Raw genomic sequence first — 7452 nt, 5'->3', positions numbered from 1 at the left:
GCAGCAAAAATGGCTGCCCACTGCTCCGGGTGTGTGTTCACGGTGTGTGTGTTCACTGCTGTGTGTGTGCACTTTGGATGGGTTAAATGCAGAGCACTAATTCCAAGTATGGGTCACCATACTTGGCCACATTCGTTTGACTAGTGTGATCAATAGGTTCATTGTTCCGGGGGAAGTCGTGGCCTATACGTCATGTCATTCCGTGCCGGGCGCGGTTCGTTTTGCCGGCCCTGGCCCGGTTGGAAGAGGTGGGCCAGAGCGCGGTTCACTTGGGCTCGAGCATGGTACGTATGTAGTGTGTGCGCTAACCGCGCAGGACAGGTACTATTTTATGTGCGCTACTGTCATCATTACAACTGCAAACATATTCTATTACTACTACTACTACAGCATACTCTTCAACTAATTTAATGAAACCAAGTATGTCTAGGTTTATAACGGGCCTGGTTCTCACCTTATTGATGAAAAGGAATTGTAGTTTGCGAGTAAAGCTGCAAATTATTTCATTAACGTCAGCTGCTGTAAAGAAAGACCCTAAAACAACTGTTAGTAACATCAGCAACAACCTCCAGAGGGCAGGAGTGAAGGTACCACAATCTACTGTTCGCAGAAGACTTAATGAACAAAAGTACAGAGGCTACACCAGAAGATGCAAACCACTCATTAGCAAGAAGAATAGGAGACGAGCCTCAAAAATTCTGGACAAAGTTATATGGACTGATGAGACAAAGACTATGCGGAGACGAAGGAGAGTCATGAAGAACAGTCTTTATTAACCCAAACAGGGGTAACACAGGGCTTGGCAGGAACACACACGTAGCACATAATACGGACGACACCGGACAAAGGAATCAGGGAACAGACAACACTTTAAATACAGGGCTTAACGAGGGGTAATTAACGGGATATAGGTGAATCAAATGACTATCAAACATAAGGGAAAACTAGTTCATGGAGCACATGGAGAAGGAAAACAACAAAACAGGAACACATTCCTGACCAGTAACCCTAAGTCAAACCCTAATCCTAACCATATCCATTTAGTAAGTACATGTAGCTAATTATTATTACTCAGTACTTAAATGTATAATTAACAAGGGCACCTCAAAATAAAGTGTAACCACAATATTTATATTATAAGGCCAAATTGCATTATAATATAAATTGTTAATAATTGTTCTTAATATTAATATATTCATTAAAACTGTAATTAATAACAAATTGAATAGCAGCAAAATTGTATATGATTATGATATATATATATATTGTATTAATATTTATAATAATATTGTATATTAGAAGTCTACAGAAACATTTTGTCTGCCAATTTACAGAAAGATGCATGCAAATAGTCTTTTAATAATCCACAAGAGGGTAATTCACAGAAGGCAGGCAGAAGACACACGTAGGGAACATTCACACTACCGGACAAGGGACAACTGAACAGACTAGAACTAAAATAGGGAGGCAAATAAGGATAATAAATAGAACACAGGTGAACAGAATGACACAATCAGACACAAGGGAAAACTAGGTCACGGGCACATGAGGTAAGAAAACACAACAAAAAGTCCTGGGGTGTGACAATTCTATATATTTTATATAATATATTTTATAATATATACATATATGTCCAGTTGATACTAATGGACTTAAAGGCAGTGGAATGTTTGGTCTCTATCCATTAAACAAAACACAGACACAAAAAAAGCGCCCACTTCATTGGACACAAATTAAATTGCTTGGTCTCAGGAGAATATGGCATTAACAGAATCAGGCTTCAAAAATAAATAAATAAATAAATAGAAAAAATACTGAGTGAAGTTATATGAGGGACAAGCAATTTATGTGCAATATAATGGAGCTGTGAAGCGTTTCAATATTTGGCTTTATGCGTTTGGCGCTGCTTTATGCATCTCAAGTTGGAGTCGTGAATGTTATTTGCTCTAATGCTGGACTATTAAGCAATGCAATTCTGTCAATGTAGTTTTGTTGTGTGTGTAGAGATTGTGATTATATAAGTTTATAAATGAATTGCTTTCATCAGGACTCAGTCATTAAATGCAGGGTCATGCAATCAAGCCACTGCAAGAATACCTTTTGCACGAAGATCAAGAAATGAAGTTCAGATTCAGAAGTCAATGAAAAATGCATAATACACTTTGTACTCACCTCAATTTGTTGATTTCAAGCTCTCTGGAGCAATGCAAGGCTTTTCATTTATGGAACAAATTAGGGATGGAGTATTTGCAAGCACAAATTAACAGTTAACTCACCTGGGAACCTATTGAGTTGCTCGGGAAATTAATGAATAAATGTGAGCTGTTATGGCTGTTTACCTTCATAATGTTCTTTATTTTCCTCTCACCACCGTCATATTCCCACTGTAGCCTTCAAAAGAGAAGGGAATATTGACTGTAATCTCATAATTGTATTGCGTGAAAGGAAGAGTTCACCCAAAAATTAAAATTGTTTCTTCATCAGAACAGATTTGGAGAAATGTAGCATTTACATCACTTGCTCACCAATGAATCCTCTGCAGTGAATGGGTGCCGTCAGAATGAGAGTCCAAACAGCTGATAAAAACATCACAGTACATGCACAAGTAATCCACATCACTCCAGTCCATCAGTTAACATCATGAGGTGAAAAGCTGAGTGTTTGTAAGAAACAAATCTGCCATTAAGATGTTTTTAACTTCAAACTGCTGCTTCCGGCTAAAATAGTCCTCAAATCCATAATATTGCTTTTTTCCAGTGAAAAAAGCTGTCTGGTCTGAATCAGGAGATAAATATGCACAGATCAAGCACTGTTTAAGAGACAAAACAGAACAAAACAGCTCTAAAGAAGTATGTCAGTGGATTTTGATATGAGAGGACAACAGGAGATGGACTTTTTCACTGGAGAAAGCGTTATTATGGATTATGGACTTGTATTTTGGCCAAAAGAGTTTAAAGTTAAAAACGTCTTAGTGAAGGATTTGTTTTTTACACATTAGAAATCTCAAGACATTAACTGATGGACTGAAGTGGAGTGGATTATTGTGATGTTTTTATCAGCTGTTTGGACTCTCATTCTGACGGCACCCATTCACTGCAGAGGATCCATTGGTGAGCAAGTGATATAATGCTACATTTCTCCAAATCTGTTCCCATGAAGAAACAAACTCTAATCTTGGATGGCCTTAAGTTGAGTACATTTTCTGAAAATGATCATTTTTAGGTGAGCCATGCCTTTAACAACAGGACAGCATTGCAGTAAATCTCATTTGGTGCTCCACTATAGATAAAGTGTGGACGGAGCTTCTCTTGGTTAGAAAAACACAGCATCTGATGTGGCCATGCATATTTTAAAAATCATAAATGTTTCACACGTTTAGACCTCACAGTTCTGGATCAAAGTCATTCACAAAAAATATTACTCGATAATATTAATCTCTTAACTATGTAAAATCATAATGAGATTGTAACACACATCTCGCTGGTAATTTCATTAGTGATGAGGATGTTTTCCGACTGGGTTGCGTTTTCAAAAATAGACCACACATTAAGTAATATTATTAAGTTCTTTGTTACTTTAACATATACATTTTTTTTTTTTTAGTATTTATTAGTATGCAAAACCTCCCAAATGTCTATTTTGCTTAAAGATATTGAACCATTATGATATTAATATAAGACATCATTGCTACACAAAATGCCCTGACCACATCACAGTAATGCAATAGAGTTGTATACTTTAATATATAATTAATAGTTTATTTTACATAATTTATTTATTTATTTATTTATTTTTAATTTTTATTTTTTTTATTGAAGGAGTAAAGCAACATACATTAAAACAATGAAAGTTACATTTTCCTTCCTTCTACTTTTACTATACTATAACAACTTAGTTTAGTTGCAACAAAATAGCGTAGTGTCTGGCAAAATGAAACAATCTTATTACATCTTTTCAAGGCATAGACCCATTGCATACCACTACATAGTGATGATAATAATAGTATTATTATTACAATAATATTATTACAGTATGAATATATAAGAGAAAACATTTTTAGCCATTCTGTGAGACAAATTACACTGAGGTCAAAACATCAAATACATCATCACAAAAAGAATAAAGAAAGAGATACATATAAGAAGAGTAAAAGTCAACAGCTGGGTAATTCAGGTTTTTAAAATATGACAAAATGGGTTCCCATTTTGAGTAAAACCTGTCCACAGACCCCCTTAGTGTAAATTTGATCTTTTCTAATTTTAAAAAGAACATCACATCTTCCAGCCAATCTGTCACAGAAGGAGGGGTAGGGGATTTCCAACTCAACAAAATTCTTCTGCGGGCCAATAAAGAAGTGTAAGCAATAATGTCCCTCTGGGTTGCAGATAAAGTAATGATTACAGTGTCACTGGGAGTTCCAAAAATACCTATTGAAGGACAAGGCCGCAATGTCACCCCAAGGGCATCACTGATAGTTTTAAAAACCAATGCCCAGTAATTATTTAGAGAGGAGCAAGACCAAAATGTATGCGTCAAACTGGCTGGGGAAAAAGAGCATCTATCACAGGCTGCATCTAACCCAGGATATATTCCAGCTAACCATGCCTTGCTCAAGTGAACCCTATGCAGCACTTTGAATTGTATGAGCCCTAACCTAACAGAAGATGATGATGAGTGGACCTTTTTAAGCGCCTCCCTCCAAAAAGCCTCAGACAGCTCTATGCCCAGTTCATCTTCCCATCTGGATTTAATTTTATCCAGATTGTACCCTTCCAAAGACATGAGCTGGGAGTATAAAAGTGAAATCAATCCTTTATTATTAAAATTGAGAGTAAGATTATCTAAGGGCGAGATAAGAGGAAGGTCAGGGAAGGATGGGAATTTGTTTTTAACAAAATTGCGAATCTGAAGATATCTAAAAAAGTGGTTTTGTGGGAGGTCATACAATCTAAAAAATCACATAAATCATTTTCATAAACTAAATCGTCTATAACTTTTTTTTTTTTTACTTCAACAATAATCTGCCAAGGGTCATCTTTAAAATGAGACCAAACTCTATACTCCTAAGCTTCAAATTTTTATGAAAGTCTTTTGACATGAGCATTTATGTTCTCTAAGCATCTCAGAGTAGGCTTTTTAAATCGACACACAAGGGCTAAAGCAATAGATCACCAGAAAATGACAATTCTGTCATTATTTACTCACCTTCACGTTGTTCCAAACCTGAATAGGTTTCTGTGAGACTCAAAAGGAGAATTCTTGAGGGAATCTTTATGCAGGTCTTTCCAATAGCTCTAAAAATGAGAATTATGAAAAAAAAAATACAGAAATTAAAATGATTTAAAAGAACCATAAGAGTAGTCCATATTTCAATAACTACCTAAATGTTACTATTTTTGTTTTTGTTTTTTTAGAATATTAATTTTTAAGTGAATTTTTTTAGAAAAAAAAAGATTAAAGATTTAAACACCCACCTGTGGTCTTCCCCCCCCCCAAAAAAAATGTCTGGGAGGTGGAATCATTATAGATCTGAGGCAGCACCAGCTCTGTGACAGCTGTGACAGCTACTAATAATCATTACACTCATTGTTCCCTGCACACTGTTGTATTGTGTGAGCTGTGGCCACCTGCTAACCCACCTCTGATGAGGTGACCCAAATACATCTGAGGGGAAAAGAGACTTTTTGGTCCCAATCTTGCCTGGCTGTGCCGGCTGACAAGAGATTGGCAGCTTGCTGCTTTCACCCCTGGCAGGCGCTCCACAAAGGAGGCCAAGAGAAATAGTTTAATCTGAAGTCCATACGATGGGGTCACGGCCGAGCACTTTGGCTGGAGTGATTTTTCTTCAACAGTCTAAACGCTTCTGTGCAGCGATGGTCAAGAGGGCAGTGCATGCGCTGCTGCATTTACGGTTTTTGTTTCATGCACTGATGAAGAGAAGCCAAAACAAATCTGAGAAGTTAAGTTATTGCATTAGACATTTTGAAATGAAACAAAGTCATTCAAAAATGTATTTTCACAAAGGAAAAATTATATATATGACCCATGCTGGCAAAATGAGTCGGAATAAACAAATTTTCTAAAATGAGTTCTATTTCTTTTCACATTCTCCATTAAAATACCTTCAAGTCTCTGTCGCCAGTTTTATTCCGAAGTTGCTTTCTATTCGCCATTTTTGTTCCACCGTGACTTCACGTAATATCAGCTACCAGATAATCGATTGTATTGAATATATATCGAAAAATAACAACCAAATGACCAAAAGAGGTCGGGAGCTACACTCGCGTGCGTCTACTCACGCCATGCTTAACCCGGAAGTCCTTATTTTACATAATTTAAATAGAAAAATATATCAAATATATAATTGAAATTCTTTAAATTATTTATACATTATACATCACATACGTATTGTAATATTTATGTTTTGTAATACAGTAAAAATGACTGTATTGAGGTAATTAAAAGCTAATAAGTATCCTCACTGAGAAAAATGGGAATTTAAAAAAGAAAGAAAAAAAATATTTTCCATAAAAATGTCTCCATATTATATATAATGTATATTCGTGTGTGTGTGCATGATTAAAAATATATAGAAGAAAAATTATCTGATGTTTTCATAATATTAAGTCACTTTAAATTCTTTTCAAAACCTTTAAAGTTTCCAGAATTTGTTACTTTATAATTTATATAATTGTTACATGTTCCAAAAAAAAAAAAGAAAAGTAAAATTTCCAAGATGATTTTGGTGAAAAATGTGCATAAAAAGAATGAAAATACAATGCAAAATGCAATCAATCAAATATTCTAAAAAATAGTCTCAAGTTCCCTTTTATATAATATACCGGTACATAATATAAAATATATTTTTTCTTTTTAAATATATTTGTAAAAAATATATATATATCCCCCCCTCCCCAAAGCTTTTTGAAACTTCTGAAGTTTCCAGAATGTGTTACTTTTGTACCATCCTGTAAGACTCTAACACAAATGATGATATAAGGAGTTAATATTTGATTAAGCGTATTGGATTTTTGCTGGACAGCAGCCGGGGAGAGAGAGAGAGCTGGATGAGAGTAAGATAAATGAGCTGGACTTGAAGCGCTGCAAATGAATCCACCCCCTGTGACCTACACGCTACCTGTCTGCTCAGCCAGGTAAACACAGCGCGAGCGTGAAAGAAAGGCTGCTTCACACGACCCCATTGACACTGTTTGTGGAAAGAGAGAGATAGAGCGCCTCACTGGACTGATTCAGAGCACAGTTATGATTCAGTGGGTTGTGGAGCGCTGTGGAGTTCTCTGTGTTTATGTGCTGTGTGTGTGTGTGTGTGTGTGTCCTTCCTTGCACAAAGCACAAAGTAACTCTGGGCCTGCAGCGTTTGGGTGTGAAGGCCTTCGGGTGAACAGCTCCCCAAAGCCGACATTGACTTAGAACGCACATGACATTAAAATC

This window comes from Sinocyclocheilus rhinocerous, unplaced genomic scaffold (genome assembly GCF_001515625.1).
Source record: "Sinocyclocheilus rhinocerous isolate Xijiao unplaced genomic scaffold, SAMN03320098_v1.1 scaffold1496, whole genome shotgun sequence".
Classification (NCBI taxonomy): Eukaryota; Metazoa; Chordata; class Actinopteri; order Cypriniformes; family Cyprinidae; genus Sinocyclocheilus; species Sinocyclocheilus rhinocerous.
This window is presented reverse-complemented; position numbering follows the sequence as displayed.